Source organism: Dendropsophus ebraccatus, chromosome 11, assembly GCF_027789765.1.
Source record: "Dendropsophus ebraccatus isolate aDenEbr1 chromosome 11, aDenEbr1.pat, whole genome shotgun sequence".
Classification (NCBI taxonomy): domain Eukaryota; kingdom Metazoa; phylum Chordata; class Amphibia; order Anura; family Hylidae; genus Dendropsophus; species Dendropsophus ebraccatus.
In genome coordinates this window covers 100133426-100156852 of record NC_091464.1, presented here as the reverse complement: position 1 = coordinate 100156852, position 23427 = coordinate 100133426, and the positions used below count along the sequence as shown (strand labels likewise).

At 49.7% G+C, this 23427-nt stretch overlaps 1 protein-coding gene across 1 annotated transcript in view; it reads right to left on the bottom strand.

The window, feature by feature from the left end:
- The window catches only part of IGSF3 (immunoglobulin superfamily member 3), a 65546-nt gene extending 64198 nt beyond the window's left edge, over positions 1 to 1348 (bottom strand). Inside the window, exon 1 of the mRNA XM_069946037.1 lies at positions 1259 to 1348. The gene's annotated coding sequence lies outside the window, so the exon portion shown is untranslated. The remainder of the gene's footprint in view (positions 1 to 1258) is intronic.
- Positions 1349 to 23427: the final 22079 nt, after the last annotated feature.

The window sequence follows — 23427 nt, the reverse complement described above, 5'->3', positions numbered from 1 at the left end:
TGTAGTAGTGGTCTGGGGACATAATGGTGGGTGTAGTAGTGGTGTGGGACATAATGGTGGGTGTAGTAGTGGTGTGGGGCATAATGGTGGGTGTAGTAGTGGTCTGGGGGCATAATGGTGGGTGTAGTAGTGGTCTGGGGACATAATGGTGGGTGCAGTAGTGGTCTGGGGACATAATGGTGGGTGCAGTAGTGGTCTGGGGACATAATGGTGGGTGTAGTAGTGGTGTGGGACATAATGGTGGGTGTAGTAGTGGTCTGGGGCATAATGGTGGGTGTAGTAGTGGTCTGGGGGCATAATGGTGGGTGTAGTAGTGGTCTGGGGACATAATGGTGGGTGTAGTAGTGGTCTGGGGCATAATGGTGGGTGTAGTAGTGGTGTGGGACATAATGGTGGGTGTAGTAGTGGTGTGGGGCATAATGGTGGGTGTAGTCTGGGGACATAATGGTGGGTGTAGTAGTGGTCTGGGGACATAATGGTGGGTGTAGTAGTGGTCTGGGGACATAATGGTGGGTGTAGTAGTGGTGTGGGACATAATGGTGGGTGTAGTAGTGGTGTGGGGCATAATGGTGGGTGTAGTAGTGGTGTGGGGACATAATGGTGGGTGTAGTAGTGGTCTGGGGACATAATGGTGGGTGTAGTAGTGGTCTGGGGACATAATGGTGGGTGTAGTAGTGGTCTGGGGGCATAATGGTGGGTGTAGTAGTGGTCTGGGGACATAATGGTGGGTGTAGTAGTGGTCTGGGGACATAATGGTGGGTGTAGTAGTGGTCTGGGGGCATAATGGTGGGTGTAGTAGTGGTCTGGGGACATAATGGTGGGTGTAGTCTGGGGACATAATGGTGGGTGTAGTAGTGGTCTGGGGGCATAATGGTGGGTGTAGTCTGGGGACATAATGGTGGGTGTAGTAGTGGTCTGGGGGCATAATGGTGGGTGTAGTAGTGGTCTGGGGACATAATGGTGGGTGTAGTAGTGGTCTGGGGACATAATGGTGGGTGTAGTAGTGGTGTGGGGCATAATGGTGGGTGTAGTAGTGGTCTGGGGACATAATGGTGGGTGTAGTAGTGGTCTGGGGACATAATGGTGGGTGTAGTAGTGGTGTGGGGCATAATGGTGGGTGTAGTAGTGGTGTGGGGGCATAATGGTGGGTGTAGTAGTGGTCTGGGGACATAATGGTGGGTGTAGTAGTGGTCTGGGGGTGTAGTAGTGATTTAGTCAGAACCCATACATAACACCCCCCAGGGCCTCCATTACTCACACACTCTGCTGCTGCTGCTGATTCCTCCCCTGTCCCGACTGCTGCTGCTGCTGACAGGGAGGAGGAGAGTCACACACAGACGCTGCCCCCGGCTCCGGCCTTCAGTGAGGGGGTAGCAGCTAAAGTCCATGAGCCATAAGGACCTTGTGATGTCATGTGACTTGTGTGGGAGGAGCTTATGTTTTCCCGGCCTTTCCTAGCAGTAGTGAGGAGGCAGGCGGTCAGGGTCAGTCAGGACTGTGTTGCTGCAGGGTCTGTCTGTGTCCTGTGCAGGAGACTACAGTCTGTGAGGCAGGAGACTACAGTCTGTGAGGCGGGAGACTACAGTCTGTGAGGCGGGAGACTACAGTCTGTGAGGCGGGAGACTACAGTCTGTGAGGCGGGAGACTACAGTCTGTGAGGCAGGAGACTACAGTCTGTGAGGCAGGAGACTACAGTCTGTGAGGCAGGAGACTACAGTCTGTGAGGCGGGAGACTACAGTCTGTGAGGCGGGAGACTACAGTCTGTGAGGCGGGAGACTACAGTCTGTGAGGCGGGAGACTACAGTCTGTGAGGCAGGAGACTACAGTCTGTGAGGCAGGAGACTACAGTCTGTGAGGCGGGAGACTACAGTCTGTGAGGCGGGAGACTACAGTCTGTGAGGCGGGAGACTACAGTCTGTGAGGCGGGAGACTACAGTCTGTGAGGCGGGAGACTACAGTCTGTGAGGCAGGAGACTACAGTCTGTGAGGCAGGAGACTACAGTCTGTGAGGCAGGAGACTACAGTCTGTGAGGCAGGAGACTACAGTCTGTGAGGCAGGAGACTACAGTCTGTGAGGCAGGAGACTACAGTCTGTGAGGCAGGAGACTACAGTCTGTGAGGCAGGAGACTACAGTCTGTGAGGCAGGAGACTACAGTCTGTGAGGCAGGAGACTACAGTAATGGCCGTGTGAGACAGTTTCTGGGCATTGGAATTGGTAAGCTACTCTTTTTTATAAAGTTTGGCGGGGTCTGTAGTCAGGCCCGCTCCTGCCATGAGGCAGACTGAGGCGGCAGCTCTTGGGGTCCTGCAGGGGGCGGCACAATCTTCTCTGCTGTCATTTTAGTGAAAGCTAAAATGCCAGCAGCCCCGACCTCCTCACAGTGCTGAGTGCAGTGGTGCCCCAAACAGGAAGTTCACTGCCCCCAATCTTTTGCCTATGGAATCACTGTACTGCACTCTGCACTCCGGGGCTTGGTGCATCCGGGTCCTGTGCTGAGTGCTCAGCTCCCTCCAGTCTATTCAGAGGGGGGAGGGGGGTGACGGAGGATTCAGCAGACCACCTGCTGAATGACACTTATCTGTAGAGTATGTAGAGAGAGGGAGAGAGAGAGAAAGCCCCTGCGCTCCCCCCTCCCCCCTCCCCCTCTCCTGTCACTGTGAGGAGAAGCTGCTCCCTTATCTGGACGCCGCGCTGAAGATGACCTCTGACCTCCCTCTCCTGCCGGGATCTCTGTGACTGCACCACCTCTGTAAGTATACAGCACACTATCACTGATATGAGGTGTAGTGGGATGTTCTGCAGCAGCTGAGGTGTAGTGGGATGTTCTGCAGCAGCTGAGGTGTAGTGGGATGTTCTGCAACAGCTGAGGTGTATGAAGAAGTTCTGCAGCAGCTAAGGTGTATTATGAGGTTCTGCAGCAGCTGAGGTGTAGTATGATGAGGTTCTGCAGCAGCTGAGGTGTATAATGAGGTTCTGCAGCAGCTGAGGTGTAGTGTGATGTTCTGCAGCAGCTGAGGTGTAGTGGGATGTTCTGCAGCAGCTGAGGTGTAGTGTGATGTTCTGCAGCAGCTGAGGTGTATGAAGAGGTTCTGCAGCAGCTGAGGTGTATGATGAGGTTCTGCAGCAGCTGAGGTGTAGTGGGATGTTCTGCAGCAGCTGAGGTGTAGTGTGGTGTTCTGCAGCAGCTGAGGTGTAGTGTGGTGTTCTGCAGCAGCTGAGGTGTATGATGAGGTTCTGCAGCAGCTGAGGTGTAGTGGGATGTTCTGCAGCAGCTGAGGTGTATGATGAGGTTCTGCAGCAGCTGAGGTGTATGATGAGGTTCTGCAGCAGCTGAGGTGTAGTATGATGTTCTGCAGCAGCTGAGGTGTATGATGAGGTTCTGCAGCAGCTGAGGTGTATGAAGAGGTTCTGCAGCAGCTGAGGTGTAGTGTGGTGTTCTGCAGCAGCTGAGGTGTAGGATGAGGTTCTGCAGCAGCTAAGGTGTATGATGAGGTTCTGCAGCAGCTGAGGTGTATGATGAGGTTCTGCAGCAGCTGAGGTGTATGAAGAGGTTCTGCAGCAGCTGAGGTGTAGTGTGGTGTTCTGCAGCAGCTGAGGTGTAGTGTGAGGTTCTGCAGCAGCTGAGGTGTATTATGATGTTCTGCAGCAGCTGAGGTGTAGGATGAGGTTCTGCAGCAGCTGAGGTGTAGGATGAGGTTCTGCAGCAGCTGAGGTGTAGTGTGATGTTCTGCAGCAGCTGAGGTGTATAAAGAGGTTCTGCAGCAGTTGAGGTGTAGTGTGAGGTTCTGCAGCAGCTGAGGTGTAGTGTGATGTTCTGCAGCAGCTGAGGTGTATGAAGAGGTTCTGCAGCAGCTGAGGTGTATGATGAGATTCTGCAGCAGCTGAGGTGTAGTGTGATGTTCTGCAGCAGCTGAGGTGTAGTGTGGTGTTCTGCAGCAGCTGAGGTGTATGAAGAGGTTCTGCAGCAGCTGAGGTGTATGATGAGGTTCTGCAGCAGCTGAGGTGTATGATGAGATTCTGCAGCAGCTGAGGTGTATGATGAGATTCTGCAGAACATCATAATACATAATGAGAAAATAATAAGATTACTAATAGCTGAGGTATCGACGTGAGAATACGTGAGAAAAGTTCCTAAACAAATTATACTAGTATCGGGGGAGGGGGGGCGCCATTTTAATTTTCGCCTCAGGCAGCAAAAAAGCTAGAATCGGCCCTGTCTGTAGTAATGGTGTTGTGCGATGGTCTGCGGGGTCTGTAGTAATGGTGTTGTGCGATGGTCTGCGGGGTCTGTAGTAATGGTGGTGTGCGATGGTCTGGGGTCTGTAGTAATGGTGGTGTGCGATGGTCTGTGGGGTCTGTAGTAATGGTGTTGTGCGATGGTCTGCGGGGTCTGGGGTCTGTAGTAATGGTGGTGTGCGATGGTCTGCGGGGTCTGTAGTAATGGTGGTCTGCGATGGTCTGGGGTCTGTAGTAATGGTGGTGTGCGATGGTCTGGGGTCTGTAGTAATGGTGGTGTGCGATGGTCTGCGGGGTCAGGGGTCTGTGCGCTGCTTAATCAGCAGCTGAGGGCCGCTGACGGGCTGAGAACGTCCTCCCTCCACAGTGGTCCGCCAGCGAGGGGCGTCACTTGTCACCTGTTCAGCCGCTCCCCCATCCTCCCTGCGTTCTCCTCATTCTCCTTTCGGCGCAGGCAGAGTCTTTATCCACGCTGCCTGCACCGAAAGATGGAAGGAAAATGAGGAGAGCGCGCAGAGGATGAGGCGCCGGGAGAGGAGACGCGCGCAGAGGATGAGGCGCCGGGAGAGGAGACGCGCGCAGAGGATGAGGCGCCGGGAGAGGAGACGCGCGCAGAGGATGAGGCGCCGGGAGAGGAGACGCGCGCAGAGGATGAGGCGCCGGGAGAGGAGACGCGCGCAGAGGATGAGGCGCCGGGAGAGGAGACGCGCGCAGAGGATGAGGCGCCGGGAGAGGAGACGCGCGCAGAGGAGGAGGCGCCGGGAGAGGAGACGCGCGCCGAGGATGAGGCGCCGGGAGAGGAGACGCGCGCCGGGAGAGGAGACGCGCGCAGAGGATGAGGAGACGCGCGCAGAGGATGAGGCGCCGGGAGAGGAGACGCGCGCAGAGGATGAGGCGCCGGGAGAGGAGACGCGCGCAGAGGATGAGGCGCCGGGAGAGGAGACGCGCGCAGAGGATGAGGCGCCGGGAGAGGAGACGCGCGCAGAGGATGAGGCGCCGGGAGAGGAGACGCGCGCAGAGGATGAGGTGCCTTGAGAATGCTGCCAGGGAGCAGGTGACAGGTGAGTTGAAGTTTGTTTTCTATGGAGGAGGCATAAAACTAATTGGGGGCACAGAATGGGCTTTGAAATATATCTGACACAGAGGAGGGCATAAAATTAATTGGGGGGGGGGGGGTAAAACTGATTGGGGGCACAGGGGGGGGGGTCAAAACTAATTGGGGGGGGAAACTGGGGACACGGGGGGGGGTCAAAACTGATTGGGGCATAGAGGGGGGGAGTTGGGGTTAAAACTAATTGGGGGCACAGAGGGAGGGGAAAGGGGGGGTAAAAACTGGGGGCACAGAGAGGGGAGCATTGAACAACTAATTGGCGACACAGAGGGGCCAATAAAAGATTTCTGGCACAGAGGTGGACATAAATCTGATTGGGGCATAGAGGGGGGAGGGGGGCGGGGTTAAAACTGGGGGCACAGAGGGGGCATAAAACAACTAATTGGGGGTACAGAGGGGCCAATAAAATGTGTCAGAGGAGGGCATAAATATGATTGGGAGCACAGAGAAGGCTAAAACTGATTGGGGGCACGGGGGGGGGGGCATAAAACTGAGTGTGGGGAACAGATTTGGTGTAAAACTAACTGGGGTACAGAGGGGGCATAAAGCTATATGGGGGGGCTATATGGCTCCAGGAGGACATGTAGGCACATGTATTTGGCTATGGGGGAGTGGGCATATCTGACTTCAGTTTTAGGCCCACCCCCTCTGTGCCCCCAATCAGTTTTAGGCCCATCCCCTCTGTGCCCCCAATCAGTTTTAGGCCCACCCCCTCTGTGCCCCATCAGTTTTAGGCCCACCCCCTCTGTGCCCCATCAGTTTTAGGCCCACCCCCTCTGTGCCCCCAATCAGTTTTAGGCCCACCCCCTCTGTGCCCCCAATCAGTTTTAGGCCCACCCCCTCTGTGCCTCCAATCAGATTCATCCCCCCCTCTGTGCCAGATATATTTTATCGGCTCCTCTTTGCCTCCAGTTTTTATAATTTTTTTTGTCTCTCCTCTTTGTTTTTCAGATCTCTATATCCAGAGCTTCCATATTCCGTGGACTAGATCGATGTTTTGGTTTAATACAACGGTCAATGAGAAGTGTGGGGGTGTTTTTATTTGAATAAAAAAATATTTTGCAGTTGTTTTGTCTTTTTTTTTCTTTACAGTATGGCAGGGCAATTAAAAGAATTAATTTGATTAATTAATCGCCGTTTGTTTACTGGGCCTATTCCACCGCCCGATGATCGTTGAGCGAGGGCTGCAGGGACATCGTTACCGATGTCCTTGCAGCCCTTGCAGCATCATACATTACCTGCAGGTCTTCTTCTCTGCGCTGTCTTCATCCCCGGGTCCCGCGCGCTCTATCTTCAGAATGGCCTGTCAGCTGACAGGCCACACTCTGCGGCGGTCCCGGCCTGTGATTGGCTGAGCGCTCCGTCAGCTGACTGGCCATTCTGAAGATAGAGCGTACGGGACCAGGGGATGAAGACAGCGCGGAGAAGAAGACTGGATAGGTAATGTATGATGCTGCTGCTTGTCAAATCGTCGGTTGCCCGCTGCGCACCGCTATTCAACCGTAGCAATGCGTGGTGGGGGAACGATGATTTTAGGTCTGGCCCTAAATGAACGATCAGCCGATGACACGATCATCGGCTGATCGTTCTATTTCACCGAACGATAATCGGCCAAATGGGGCCGATCCGGCCGATTATCGTTACTGTGGAATAGGGCCCTTAATCGCTCATTGGATGTGGGCAGCAGGCAGGTGTGTTGTTGGCGGCTCAGCTGCTGAAGCAGAGTTTGGGGAGGGAGAGCGCCCAGCAGTGTTCTCTGTCCTGCTGCTGACCCGCCCCATAGCTGGACGAGTACACGCATTCCCCTCCTAGCCGCACACGCCCCTGGTCTCTGGAGGAGGAGGCCGCAGGGACTGCAGGATAGGGTGACTGGGGCAGAGATGGTAGCATCACTGTGGTTACTGGAGCTGTACAGCGGGATCGGGGGGTCTGCACTGTGCCCCACCCATCCCGCTGTACACCTCTAGTAACCACAGTGATGCTACCATCTCTGCCCCAGTCACTCTATCCTGCAGTCCCTGCGGCGTGTGTGGCTAGGAGGTATGTGCCCTCCTGCCCCATTTCCAGTCACCAAGGTTTTATGAGACCCCATGCTATGGGACCCCATGCCACCTAACTACACCCCTGCCCCTCATCTGTACCTGTACTATTACTACACCCCTCATCTGTACCTGTACTAACTACTACTACGCCCCTCATCTGTACCTGTACTATTACTACACCCCTCATCTATACCTGTACTACTATTACTACACCCCTCATCTATACCTGAACTACTACTACACCCCTCATCTATACCTGAACTACTACTACACCCCTCATCTATACCTGTACTACTACTATACCCCTCATCTATACCTGTACTACTATTACTACACCCCTCATCTATACCTGTACTACTATTACTACACCCCTCATCTATACCTGTATTACCACTACACCCCTCATCTGTACCTGTACTACTACTACTACACCCCTCAGCTATACCTGTACTACTACTACACCCCTCATCTATACCTGTACTACTATTACTACACCCCTCATCTATACCTGTATTACCACTACACCCCTCATCTGTACCTGTACTACTACTACTACACCCCTCAGCTATACCTGTACTACTACTACACCCCTCATCTATACCTGTACTACTACTACGCCCCTCATCTGTACCTGTACTATTACTACACCCCTCATCTATACCTGAACTACTACTACACCCCTCATCTATACCTGTACTACTACTACACCCCTCATCTATACCTGTACTACTATTACTACACCCCTCATCTGTACCTGTACTACTACTACACCCCTCATCTGTACCTGTACTACTACTACACCCCTCATCTATACCTGTACTACTACTATACCCGTCATCTATACCTGTACTACTACTACACCCCTCATCTATACCTGTACTACTACTACACCCCTCATCTATACCTGTACTACTATTATTACACCCCTCATCTATACCTGTACTGCTACACCCCTCATCTATACCTGTACTACTATTACTGCACCCCTCATCTATACCTGTACTACTACTACTACACCCCTCATCTATACCTGTACTACTATTACTACACCCCTCATCTATACCTGTACTACTACTACTACTACACCCCTCATCTATACCTGTACTACTACTACTACTACACCCCTCATCTATACCTGTACTACTACTACACCCCTCATCTATACCTGTACTACTACTACACCCCTCATCTATACCTGTACTATTACTACACCCCTCATCTATACCTGTACTACTACTACACCAATCCTCTATACCTGTACTACTACTACACCCCTCATCTATACCTGTACTACTACACCTCTCATCTATACCTGTACTACTACTACACCCCTCATCTATACCTGTACTACTACTACACCCCTCATCTATACCTGTACTACTACTACACCCCTCATCTATACCTGTACTACTACTACACCCCTCATCTATACCTGTACTACTACTACTACACCCCTCATCTATAACTGTACTACTACTACACCCCTCATCTATACCTGTACTACTACTACTACACCCCTCATCTATACCTGTACTACTACTACACCCCTCATCTATACCTGTACTACTACTACTACACCCCTCATCTATACCTGTACTACTACTACACCCCTCATCTATAACTGTACTACTACTACACCCCTCATCTATACCTGTACTACTACACCCCTCATCTATACTTGTACTACTACTACACCCCTCATCTATACCTGTACTACTACACCCCTCATCTATACCTGTACTATTATTACACCCCTCATCTATACCTGTACTACTACTACACCCCTCATCTATACCTGTACTACTACTACTACACCCCTCATCTATACCTGTACTACTATTACTACACCCCTCATCTATACCTGTACTACTATTACTACACCCCTCCTCTATAGCTGTACTACTACTACACCCCTCATCTATACCTGTACTACTACTACTACTACACCCCTCATCTATACCTGTACTACTATTATTACACCCCTCATCTATACCTGTACTGCTACACCCCTCATCTATACCTGTACTACTATTACTACACCCCTCATCTATACCTGTACTACTACTACTACTACACCCCTCATCTATACCTGTACTACTACTACTACTACACCCCTCATCTATACCTGTACTACTACTACACCCCTCATCTATACCTGTACTACTACTACACCCCTCATCTATACCTGTACTACTACTACACCCCTCATCTATACCTGTACTATTACTACACCCCTCATCTATACCTGTACTACTACTACACCCCTCATCTATACCTGTACTACTACTACACCCCTCATCTATACCTGTACTACTACTACACCCCTCATCTATAACTGTACTACTACTACACCCCTCATCTATACCTGTACTACTACTACTACACCCCTCATCTATACCTGTACTACTACTACACCCCTCATCTATACCTGTACTACTACTACTACACCCCTCATCTATACCTGTACTACTACTACACCCCTCATCTATAACTGTACTACTACTACACCCCTCATCTATACCTGTACTACTACACCCCTCATCTATACTTGTACTACTACTACACCCCTCATCTATACCTGTACTACTACTACACCCCTTATCTATACCTGTACTACTACACCCCTCATCTATACCTGTACTATTATTACACCCCTCATCTATACCTGTACTACTACTACAACCCTCATCTATACCTGTACTACTACTACTACACCCCTCATCTATACCTGTACTACTATTACTACACCCCTCATCTATACCTGTACTACTATTACTACACCCCTCCTCTATAGCTGTACTACTACTACACCCCTCATCTATACCTGTACTACTACTACTACTACACCCCTCATCTATACCTGTACTACTATTACTACACCCCTCATCTATACCTGTACTACTATTACTACACCCCTCCTCTATAGCTGTACTACTACTACACCCCTCATCTGTACCTGTACTACTACTACTACACCCCTCATCTGTACCTGTACTACTATTACTACACCCCTCATCTATACCTGTACTACTACTACTCCCCTCATCTATACCTGTACTACTACTACACCCCTCATCTATTCCTGTACTACTACTACACCCCTCATCTATACCTGTACTACTACTACACCCCTCATCTATACCTGTACTACTATTATTACACCCCTCATCTATACCTGTACTGCTACACCCCTCATCTATACCTGTACTACTATTACTGCACCCCTCATCTATACCTGTACTACTATTACTACACCCCTCATCTATACCTGTACTACTACTACTACTACACCCCTCATCTATACCTGTACTACTACTACTACTACACCCCTCATCTATACCTGTACTACTACTACACCCCTCATCTATACCTGTACTACTACTACACCCCTCATCTATACCTGTACTACTACTACACCCCTCATCTATACCTGTACTATTACTACACCCCTCATCTATACCTGTACTACTACTACACCAATCCTCTATACCTGTACTACTACTACACCCCTCATCTATACCTGTACTACTACACCTCTCATCTATACCTGTACTACTACTACACCCCTCATCTATACCTGTACTACTACTACACCCCTCATCTATACCTGTACTACTACTACACCCCTCATCTATACCTGTACTACTACTACTACACCCCTCATCTATAACTGTACTACTACTACACCCCTCATCTATACCTGTACTACTACTACTACACCCCTCATCTATACCTGTACTACTACTACACCCCTCATCTATACCTGTACTACTACTACTACACCCCTCATCTATACCTGTACTACTACTACACCCCTCATCTATAACTGTACTACTACTACACCCCTCATCTATACCTGTACTACTACACCCCTCATCTATACTTGTACTACAACTACACCCCTCATCTATACCTGTACTACTACACCCCTCATCTATACCTGTACTATTATTACACCCCTCATCTATACCTGTACTACTACTACACCCCTCATCTATACCTGTACTACTACTACTACTACACCCCTCATCTATACCTGTACTACTATTACTACACCCCTCATCTATACCTGTACTACTATTACTACACCCCTCATCTATACCTGTACTACTATTACTACACCCCTCATCTATACCTGTACTACTACTACTACACCCCTCATCTGTACCTGTACTACTATTACTGCACCCCTCATCTATACCTGTACTATTACTACTACACCCCTCATCTATACCTGTACTACTACTACTACACCCCTCATCTGTACCTGTACTACTATTACTACACCCCTCATCTATACCTGTACTACTACTACTACACCCCTCATCTATACCTGTACTACTACTACTACACCCCTCATCTCTACCTGTTCTACTACTACACCCCTCATCTATACCTGTACTACTACTACACCCCTCATCTATACCTGTACTACTACTACTGCACCCCTCATCTATACCCGTACTACTACTACACCCCTCATCTATACCTGTACTACTATTACTACACCCCTCATCTATACCTGTACTACTACTACTACACCCCTCATCTATACCTGTACTACTACTACTACACCCCTCATCTCTACCTGTTCTACTACTACACCCCTCATCTATACCTGTACTATTATTACACCCCTCATATATACCTGTACTACTACTACTACTACTACTACTACACCCCTCATCTATACCTGTACTACTACACCCCTCATCTATACCTGTACTACTACTACTACACCCCTCATCTATACCTGTACTACTACTACACCCCTCATCTATACCTGTACTACTACTACTACTACACCCCTCATCTATACCTGTACTACTACACCCCTCATCTATACCTGTACTACTACTACTACACCCCTCATCTATACCTGTACTACTACTACTACACCCCTCATCTATACCTGTACTACTACTACACCCCTCATCTATACCTGTACTACTACTACACCCCTCATCTATACCTGTACTACTATTACTACACCCCTCATCTATACCTGTACTACTACTACACCCCTCATCTATACCTGTACTACTACTACATCCCTCATCTATACCTGTATTACTACTACTACACCCCTCATCTATACCTGTACTACTACACCCCCATTTATACCTGTACTACTACTACACCCCTCATCTATACCTGTACTACTACTACACCCCTCATCTATACCTGTACTACTACTACACCCCTCATCTATACCTGTACTACTACTACTACACCCCTCATCTATACCTATACTACTACACCCCTCATCTATACCTGTACTACTATTACTACACCCCTCATCTATACCTGTACTACTACTACATCCCTCATCTATACCTGTACTACTACTACATCCCTCATCTATACCTGTACTACTACTACACCCCTCATCTATACCTGTACTACTACTACACCCCTCATCTATACCTGTACTACTACACCCCTCATCTGTACCTGTACTATTACTACACCCCTTATCTATACCTGTACTACTACACCTCTCATCTATACCTGTAGTACTACTACACCCCTCATCTATACCTGTACTACTACTGCACCCCTCATCTTTACCTTTTCTACTATTACTACACCCCTCATCTATACCTGTAGTACTACTACACCCCTCATCTATACCTGTACTACTACTGCACCCCTCATCTATACCTGTACTACTACCACCACACCCCTCATCTATACCTGTACTACTACTACACCCCTCATCTATACCTGTACTACTACTACACACCTCATCTATACCTGTACTACTACTACACCCCTCATCTATACCTGTAGTACTACTACACCCCTCATCTATACCTGTAGTACTACTACACCCCTCATCTGTACCTTTACTACTACTACACCCCTCATCTATACCGATAGTACTACTACACCTCTCGTCTGTACCTGTATTACTACTACTACACCCCTCATCTATACCTGTACTACTACTACACCCCTCATCTATACCTGTACTACTACACCCCCCATCTATACCTGTACTACTACTACACCCCCCATCTATACCTGTACTACTACACCCCCCATCTATACCTGTACTACTACACCCCTCATCTATACCTGTACTACTACTACACCCCTCATCTATACCTGTACTACTACTACACCCCTCATCTATACCGATAGTACTACTACACCTCTCGTCTGTACCTGTATTACTACACTCCTTATCCACTATACTTCTACTACTACACCCTACCTAGATGCAGGTAGAAAATTAGATCTATCCTATATGGGGTACAGAGTTGCACATATTTAGCAGAATTACTTATATGGGGCACACATGGCTTGTCTACTGCATGGGGGCACAGGGGGAGCACTGTTACACTGGGAAGCAAAATACTATCTGATGCTGCAAGGAGAAAAATAGAGAATTGTCTAAAATTTTAAAATCGTGATTTTATTTTTTGGCGGTATCACACAGCCCTACTTTACAGGCTTAGTAGTGGAAGCTGTCCCCAGTACCTGGTACTGTGAAGGGCCAAAACAGATGCTCCTTACCACCATAAAAACGTCAGCCACCTAACTGCAGCATATTAGCTGAAAACCAAGGAATGGATGAATTATGGTAGGAACATTGGAAAACATGGATCTGATAATATGCCCAAAATAAAATCTATACACTACCTTACATACATGCCCAGTCATTACACCCAGTGTCGATCTTTGGCACCAAGCACCCCAAGCGATCGCTTGGGGCCCCCAACATCCAAGGAGGCCCCCACGCCCTGCTCTTGTGCTCAAGATGGCTGGACAGGGCCGATGCCCCGCTCGCTGCTGCCATCTGAACTGTAACTATGAGCACTAGTAATGAGCGCTCATAGTTACATGCAGCAGCAGCAGCAGCACTGACAGGGCGGGAGACATTGGCTCCCTTCCTGTCAGTCACTCTTGTGGCTGCAGAAAGGGTTTTCCCTGCGGTCACAAGTGGCGGCTTTGTCCTTGTGGTGTCGGCGCTCCAGTGACATCACTGGAGCATCGGCGCCAGGACAAGGGAAGTGCGGCCTCTTGTTTCCGCAGGGAAAACCCTTCCTGCGGCCACAAGAGTGAAGAGAAGAGGAGACGCCCGGACCCAGGTGAGTATAAGTGTTTGTTTTATTGTGTTATATACTATATGGGAGGGGGAGCACACAGGGGTCTGTTTAACTGGGGGAGCGCACATCGGGGGTCTATATAAATGGGGGGAGCACACGGGGGCTATATAACAGGTGGAGCAAACAGGGGGGCTATCAATAACTGGGGGAGCACACAGGGGGCGCTATATATAACTGGGGGAGCACACAGGGGGCTATAGACTACTGGGGCTTCACAGAGGGGTCTATATACTACTGGGGACAGCACACAGGGGGTCTATATACTACTTGGGGCAGCAGAATGGGGTCTATATACAACTTGGAGAGCACACAGGAGGTCTATATCCAAGTGGGGGAGCATACGGGGGGCTATATACTACTGTGGGATCACACAGGGGGTCTATATACTACTGGTGGAGCACACAGGGGTTTATATACTACTGGTGGGGCACACAGGGGGTCTATATACTACTGGGGGAACATACAGGGGTCTATATACTACTGGTGAGGCACACAGGTGGTCTATATACTGCTGGGGAAAGCACACAGGGGGTCTATATATAACTGGGGGAGCACACAGGGGTCTGTATACTACTGGGGCAGCACACAAGGGGTCTATATAATACTGGTGGGGCACACAGGGGGTCTATATACCACTGGGGGAACCACACAGAGGATTTATATACAACTGGAGGAGCACACAGGGGTCTATATCCAAGTGGGGGAGCACACAGGAGGTCTATATCCAAGTGGGGGAGCACACAGGGGGGCTAAATACCCCTGAGGGAGCACACAGGGGGGCTATATACTAGTGGGGGAGCACACGGGGTATATACAACTGGGGGCAGCACACAGTGGGTATATACGACTGGTTGCAGCACACAGGGGGTCTATATACAACTGGGGCAGCACACAGGAGGTCTATATACTTCTGGGGGAGCACACGGGGGTTATATACTACTGGGGGAAGCACACAAGGGGTATATACTACTGGGGGCAGGACACAAGGGGTATATACTTATGGGGGCAGCACACGAGTAGTATATATTACTAGTGGTAGTGCTCAAGAGGTATATACTACTGAGGGCAGCACACAGCGGTCTATTGTTGTGGAGTGCATGTTGAGGGGGGGGGGCAGACATAACTTCGCCCCTGATTACACCCGCTATAGGATACTGTACGGGCCCAGTCATTACACCCACTATAGGGTGCTGTACAGGTGCAGTCATTACACCCGCTATAAGGTCCTGTACAGGCCCAGTCATTACACCCGCTATAAGGTCCTGTACAGGCCCAGTCATTACACCCGCTATAAGGTCCTGTACAGGCCCAGTCAATACACCCGCTATAAGATGCTGTACAGGCCCAGTCATTACACCTGCTATAAGGTCCTGTACAGGCCCAGTCATTACACCCGCTATAAGGTCCTGTACAGGCCCAGTCATTACACCCGCTATAAGGTCCTGTACAGGCCCAGTCATTATACCCACTATAAGGTGCTGTACAGGCTCAGTCATTACACACACTGCAAGGTCCATTAGCCCACTTGGATTTAGTATTATTTGGGCTAATGTACTAGATATATCTGCCCATTTTAAGGTCCATTAGCCCACAATAACTTACTTAGGCCAGTTTTGCACGTACCGTATCACTCTGCTGCGCAAACATGCGTGAACATGGCCTTAGAGAGAATAAGCGATTTCCAAGTGGATCTATGTACCTGGTACTTCTGCTCATTTGGAAATGGCTCATTCAGTGTGAGCAGGTGTACCAGGTACATAGATCCAGGTTATAAAAGAGCAGATGTACTGAGTACATAGATTAATTTGGATTTAGCATCCTCGCACTAAGTTATTTCCAAGTGGATCTATGTACCTGGTATATCTACTCACCGTGAATAAGCTATTTTCAAGAGGGCAGATGTGCCAGGTATATTGATCCACTTTCCAGCTAAATCCCAAGAGTGATAAGGATCTGAGCTGTATGAAACCCTTACAATGTATAGGAGATGGAAAAGGTCCTTATCAGGCATGGAGAATAGCCAACTGTATGTGAGGAAGCTAAATCCCATGAGCGATATGGACTGAGAGGGTTCATACTGCTCAGGTCCTTATCGCTCATGGGATTTAGCTTCCTCACGTACAGTTGGCTATTCTCCATGCCTGATAAGGACCTTTTCCATCTCCTATAAACTGAGAGGGTTCATACTGCTCAGGTCCTTATCACTCATGGGATTTAGCCGCCTCACGTACAGTTGGCTATTCTCCATGCCTGATAAGGACCTTTTCCATCTCTTATGGACTGAGAGGGTTCATACTGCTCAGGTCCTTATCACTCATGGGATTTAGCTTTCTCACGTACAGTTGGCTATTCTCCATGCCTGATAAGGACCTTTTCCATCTTATGGACTGAGAGGGTTCGTACTGCTCAGGTCCTTATCACTCATGAGATTTAGCTTCCTCACGTACAGTTGGCTATTCTCCATGGCTGATAAGGACCTTTTCCATCTCTTATACAATTTAAGGGATTCATACTGCTAAGGGCCTTATCACTCATAGGATTTAGCTTCCTCACATACAGTTGGCTATTCTCCATGCCTGATAAGGACCTTTTACATCTCTTATGGACTGAGAGGGTTCATACTGCTCAGGTCCTTAAGAGATGTAAAAGGTCGTTATCAGGCATGGAGAATAGCCAACTGTACGTGAGGAAGCTAAATCCCATGATTGATAAGGACCTGAGCACTATGAACCCTCTCAGTGTATAGGAGATGGAAAAGGTCCTTATCAGGCATGGAGAATAGCCAACTGTACGTGATGCGGCTAAATCCTATGAGTGATAAGGACCTGAGCAGTATGAATCCCTTAAATTGTATAGGAGATGTAAAAGGTCCTTATCAGGCATGGAGAATAGCCAACTGTATGTGAGGCAGCTAAATCCCATGAGCGATAAGGACCTGAGCAGTATGAACCCTCTCAGTCCATAAGAGATGGAAAAGGTCCTTATCAGGCATGGAGAATAGCCAACTGTACGTGAGGAAGCTAAATCCCATGAGTGATAAGGACCTGAGCACTATGAACCCTCTCAGTGTATAGGAGATGGAAAAGATCCTTATCAGGCATGGAGAATAGCCAACTGTACGTGATGCGGCTAAATCCTATGAGTGATAAGGACCTGAGCAGTATGAACCCTCTCAGTGTATTGGAGATGGAAAAGGTCCTTATCAGGCATGGAGAATAGCCAACTGTATGTGAGGAAGCTAAATCCTATGAGTGATAAGGACCTGAGCAGTGAAACCCTTGATGCACAATCAGTACAGATAGGAGTATATTTTTTGCACGATATTACGCCAGTCATGCGCGATGTGGTGCGGTAAATATCAGTGATTATATAATCATGAACGGCTGGTTCAGGATGTTTGGACCCTGATGCTGACACCATTTGCACTGTTTCTGCACTATTGACTTATTAACATTGATTTTTAACAATTTCATAAAATAACAAATTAGTGTTGTTTATTTTTTTAAATATGCACATTTTTTAAAAAGAGAAAAAGTATACTGCAGTTTTAATAGAATGCCGAGCTCCTTCCTGAGAATGGACGTTATCCCTCACTGTGAATCCGCTAAATACTATGTTAGATCAGGACCTAAATGATAAGTACAAACTGATCCTTACAGATGATAGAAAATAGACAACTGAGTCGGCTATTCTCTATGACTGCTGAGGACCACAGTGAGCCGGCTATTCTCCATGACTGCTGAGGACCATAGTGAGCCGGCTATTCTCCATGACTGCTGAGGACCATAGTGAGACGGCTATCCTCCATGACTGCTAAGGACCATCGTGAGATGGCTATTCTCCATGACTGCTGAGGACCATAGTGAGCCGGCTATTCTCCATGACTGCTGAGGACCATACTGTGCCGGCTATTCTCCATGACTGCTGAGGACCATAGTGAGACGGCTATCCTCCATGACTGCTGAGGACCATAGTGAGTCGGCTATCCTCCATGACTGCTGAGGACCATAGTGAGCCGGCTATTCTCCATGACTGCTGAGGACCATAGTGAACCGGCTATTCTCCATGACTGCTGAGGACCATAGTGAGCCGGCTATTCTCCATGACTGCTGAGGACCATAGTGAGCTGGCTATTCTCCATGACTGCTAAGGAACATAGTGAGCCGGCTATTCTCCATGACTGCTGAGGACCATAGTGAGCCGGCTATTCTCCATGACTGCTAAGGACCATAGTGAGCCGGCTATTCTCCATGACTGCTCAGGACCATAGTGAGTCGGCTATTCTCCATGACTGCTGAGGACCATAGTGAGCCGGCTATCCTCCATGACTGCTGAGGACCATAGTGAGCCGGCTATTCTCCATGACTGCTGAGGACCATAGTGAGCCGGCTATTCTCCATGACTGCTGAGGACCACAGTGAGCCGGCTATTCTCCATGACTGCTGAGGACCACAGTGAGCCGGCTATTCTCCATGCTATAAGGACCATAGTGAGCCGGCTATTCTCCATGACTGCTGAGGACCACAGTGAGCCGGCTATTCTCCATGACTGCTGAGGACCATAGTGAGCCGGCTATTCTCCATGCTATAAGGACCATAGTGAGCCGGCTATTCTCCATGACTGCTAAGGAACATAGTGAGCCGGCTATTCTCCATGACTGCTGAGGACCATAGTGAGCCGGCTATTCTCCATGACTGCTAAGGACCATAGTGAGCCGGCTATTCTCCATGACTGCTCAGGACCATAGTGAGTCGGCTATTCTCCATGACTGCTGAGGACCATAGTGAGCCGGCTATCCTCCATGACTGCTGAGGACCATAGTGAGCCGGCTATTCTCCATGACTGCTGAGGACCATAGTGAGCCGGCTATTCTCCATGACTGCTGAGGACCACAGTGAGCCGGCTATTCTCCATGACTGCTGAGGACCACAGTGAGCCGGCTATTCTCCATGCTATAAGGACCATAGTGAGCCGGCTATTCTCCATGACTGCTGAGGACCACAGTGAGCCGGCTATTCTCCATGACTGCTGAGGACCATAGTGAGCCGGCTATTCTCCATGAGTGCTGAGGACCATAGTGAGCCGGTTATTCTCCATGACTGCTGAGGACCATAGTGAGCCGGCTATTCTCCATGACTGCTGAGGACCATAGTGAGCCGGCTATTCTCCATGACTGCTGAGGACCTGTCACGGCCGCAGCGGCGTCCCGCGTTCCAGGCCGCCGCCGCGACCGCCTCCTGCCCCATGCAGCAGCCGGTGTCCATAGTCAGGGACCCGGCGCTGCTATTACTTCGGCCCCGGGGGGCGCCTCACCTCTCCACGCTCCTGTCTCTCGCTGTGCCGGCCGGCGCGCGCGTCCCCGCCTCCTAGGGCGCGCGCGCGCCGGCTGTCTCAGATTTAAAGGGGCAGTGCGCTCCTAATTGGTAGTTGCACCCAATCACTCCCCTATAAATCCCAGCATGCCCTGTCCCTTGTGTTGGAGCGTCTACATGCTTCCTTAGCGTTTGGCCCAGCTCCCTGTTGTTCCTGATTCCCGTTCGCTACCTGGTTCCTAGTCCTTGTTCCTGATTCCTTCCCGTTACCTGGTCCCTAGTCCTTGTTCCTGGTTCCTATTCCGTTACCTGGTCCCTAGTCTGTGTTCCTGGTTCCTGTTCCCCTGTGTCACCGTGGCTCCTGAGTTCAGCCTGTCACCTGCGGACACGCCTACTGCTCCTGCCACGCCTCGCCTGCCGTCACCAGCAACCAAGCCAGGGGTAGCGACCTGGGGGTCGCCTGCCGCAGCAAGTCCATCCCGCCTTGCGGCGGGCTCTGGTGAAAACCAGCGGCCCCTTAGACTCCGCTCCCTGGTGAGGTTAGTGCCATCGCTGGTGCCGGTCCAGTGGATCCACTACTCCAGGCGTTACAGGACCATAGTGAGCCGGCTATTCTCCATGACTGCTGAGGACCATAGTGAGCCGGCTATTCTCCATGACTGCTGAGGACCATAGTGAGCCGGCTATTCTCCATGACTGCTGAGGACCACAGTGAGCCGGCTATTCTCCATGACTGCTGAGGACCACAGTGAGCCGGCTATTCTCCATGACTGCTGAGGACCATAGTGAGCCGGCTATTCTCCATGACTGCTGAGGACCATAGTGAGCCGGCTATTCTCCATGACTGCTGAGGACCACAGTGAGCCGGCTATCCTCCATAAGAGAAACAGATTGCTGAACTCAGGGAGAACAGCCAAATGACAACACTGCCGGCTGCTAATGAAAGCGCTCAATGCAGTGAAGTCCTAGGTGCATTGCCCCCTGGGAAACATAAGTATGCAAAAGAGGAGTCCGTGGAGCCTCATTGAAGAGTCTCAAAACACAGGACTAGCCAGATATCCCTCCGGGAAGGACCCAGCCAAGCGGCAGCTCCTGTTAGGAAACCACCAAATCCACCATATTAAGTGGCCCTATAAGTCAGTGTAATGACAAGGGATAAACCAAGGCTAGGTAACCATCCACAGACAGCTGTTTCGGGGTGTTGCCCCTCATCAGTGTGGAGCAGGATTCTGGCTAGGTGGGAGCAATGCCTAGTAGAGCCATAAGAGAAACAGATTGCTGAACTCAGGGAGAACAGCCAAATGACAACACTGCCGGCTGCTAATGAAAGCGCTCAATGCAGTGAAGTCCTAGGTGCATTGCCCCCTGGGAAACATAAGTATGCAAAAGAGGAGTCCGTGGAGCCTCATTGAAGAGTCTCAAAACACAGGACTAGCCAGATATCCCTCCGGGAAGGACCCAGCCAAGCGGCAGCTCCTGTTAGGAAACCACCAAATCCACCATATTAAGAATTAAGAATCCTGCTCCACACTGATGAGGGGCAACACCCCGAAACAGCTGTCTGTGGATGGTTACCTAGCCTTGGTTTATCCCTTGTCATTACACTGACTTATAGGGCCACTTAATATGGTGGATTTGGTGGTTTCCTAACAGGAGCTGCCACTTGGCTGGGTCCTTCCCGGAGGGATATCTGGCTAGTCCTGTGTTTTGAGACTCTTCAATGAGGCTCCACGGACTCCTCTTTTGCATACTTATGTTTCCCAGGGGACAATGCACCTAGGACTTCACTGCATTGAGCGCTTTCATTAGCAGCCGGCAGTGTTGTCATTTGGCTGTTCTCCCTGAGTTCAGCGATCTGTTTCTCTTATGGCTCTACTAGGCATTGCTCCCACCTATCCAGAATCCTGCTCCACACTGATGAGGGGCAACACCCCGAAACAGCTGTCTGTGGATGGTTACCTAGCCTTGGTTTATCCCTTGTCATTACACTGACTTATAGGGCCACTTAATATGGTGGATTTGGTGGTTTCCTAACAGGAGCTGCCGCTTGGCTGGGTCCTTCCCGGAGGGATATCTGGCTAGTCCTGTGTTTTGAGACTCTTCAATGAGGCTCCACGGACTCCTCTTTTGCAGGCTATCCTCCATGACTGCTGAGGACCATAGTGAGTCGGCTATTCTCCATGACTGCTGAGGACCATAGTGAGCCGGCTATTCTCCATGAATGCTGAGGACCACAGTTAGCCGGCTATTCTCCATGACTGCTGAGGACCATAGTGAGTCGGCTATTCTCCATGACTGCTGAGGACCATAGTGAGACGGCTATTCTCCATGACTGCTGAGGACCACAGTGAGCCGGCTATCTTCCATAAGAGAAACAGATTGCTGAACTCAGGGAGAACAGCCAAATGACAACACTGCCGGCTGCTAATGAAAGCGCTCAATGCAGTGAAGTCCTAGGTGCATTGCCCCCTGGGAAACATAAGTATGCAAAAGAGGAGTCCGTGGAGCCTCATTGAAGAGTCTCAAAACACAGGACTAGCCAGATATCCCTCCGGGAAGGACCCAGCCAAGCGGCAGCTCCTGTTAGGAAACCACCAAATCCACCATATTAAGTGGCCCTATAAGTCAGTGTAATGACAAGGGATAAACCAAGGCTAGGTAACCATCCACAGACAGCTGTTTCGGGGTGTTGCCCCTCATCAGTGTGGAGCAGGATTCTGGCTAGGTGGGAGCAATGCCTAGTAGAGCCATAAGAGAAACAGATTGCTGAACTCAGGGAGAACAGCCAAATGACAACACTGCCGGCTGCTAATGAAAGCGCTCAATGCAGTGAAGTCCTAGGTGCATTGCCCCCTGGGAAACATAAGTATGCAAAAGAGGAGTCCGTGGAGCCTCATTGAAGAGTCTCAAAACACAGGACTAGCCAGATATCCCTCCGGGAAGGACCCAGCCAAGCGGCAGCTCCTGTTAGGAAACCACCAAATCCACCATATTAAGAATTAAGAATCCTGCTCCACACTGATGAGGGGCAACACCCCGAAACAGCTGTCTGTGGATGGTTACCTAGCCTTGGTTTATCCCTTGTCATTACACTGACTTATAGGGCCACTTAATATGGTGGATTTGGTGGTTTCCTAACAGGAGCTGCCACTTGGCTGGGTCCTTCCCGGAGGGATATCTGGCTAGTCCTGTGTTTTGAGACTCTTCAATGAGGCTCCACGGACTCCTCTTTTGCATACTTATGTTTCCCAGGGGACAATGCACCTAGGACTTCACTGCATTGAGCGCTTTCATTAGCAGCCGGCAGTGTTGTCATTTGGCTGTTCTCCCTGAGTTCAGCGATCTGTTTCTCTTATGGCTCTACTAGGCATTGCTCCCACCTAGCCAGAATCCTGCTCCACACTGATGAGGGGCAACACCCCGAAACAGCTGTCTGTGGATGGTTACCTAGCCTTGGTTTATCCCTTGTCATTACACTGACTTATAGGGCCACTTAATATGGTGGATTTGGTGGTTTCCTAACAGGAGCTGCCGCTTGGCTGGGTCCTTCCCGGAGGGATATCTGGCTAGTCCTGTGTTTTGAGACTCTTCAATGAGGCTCCACGGAC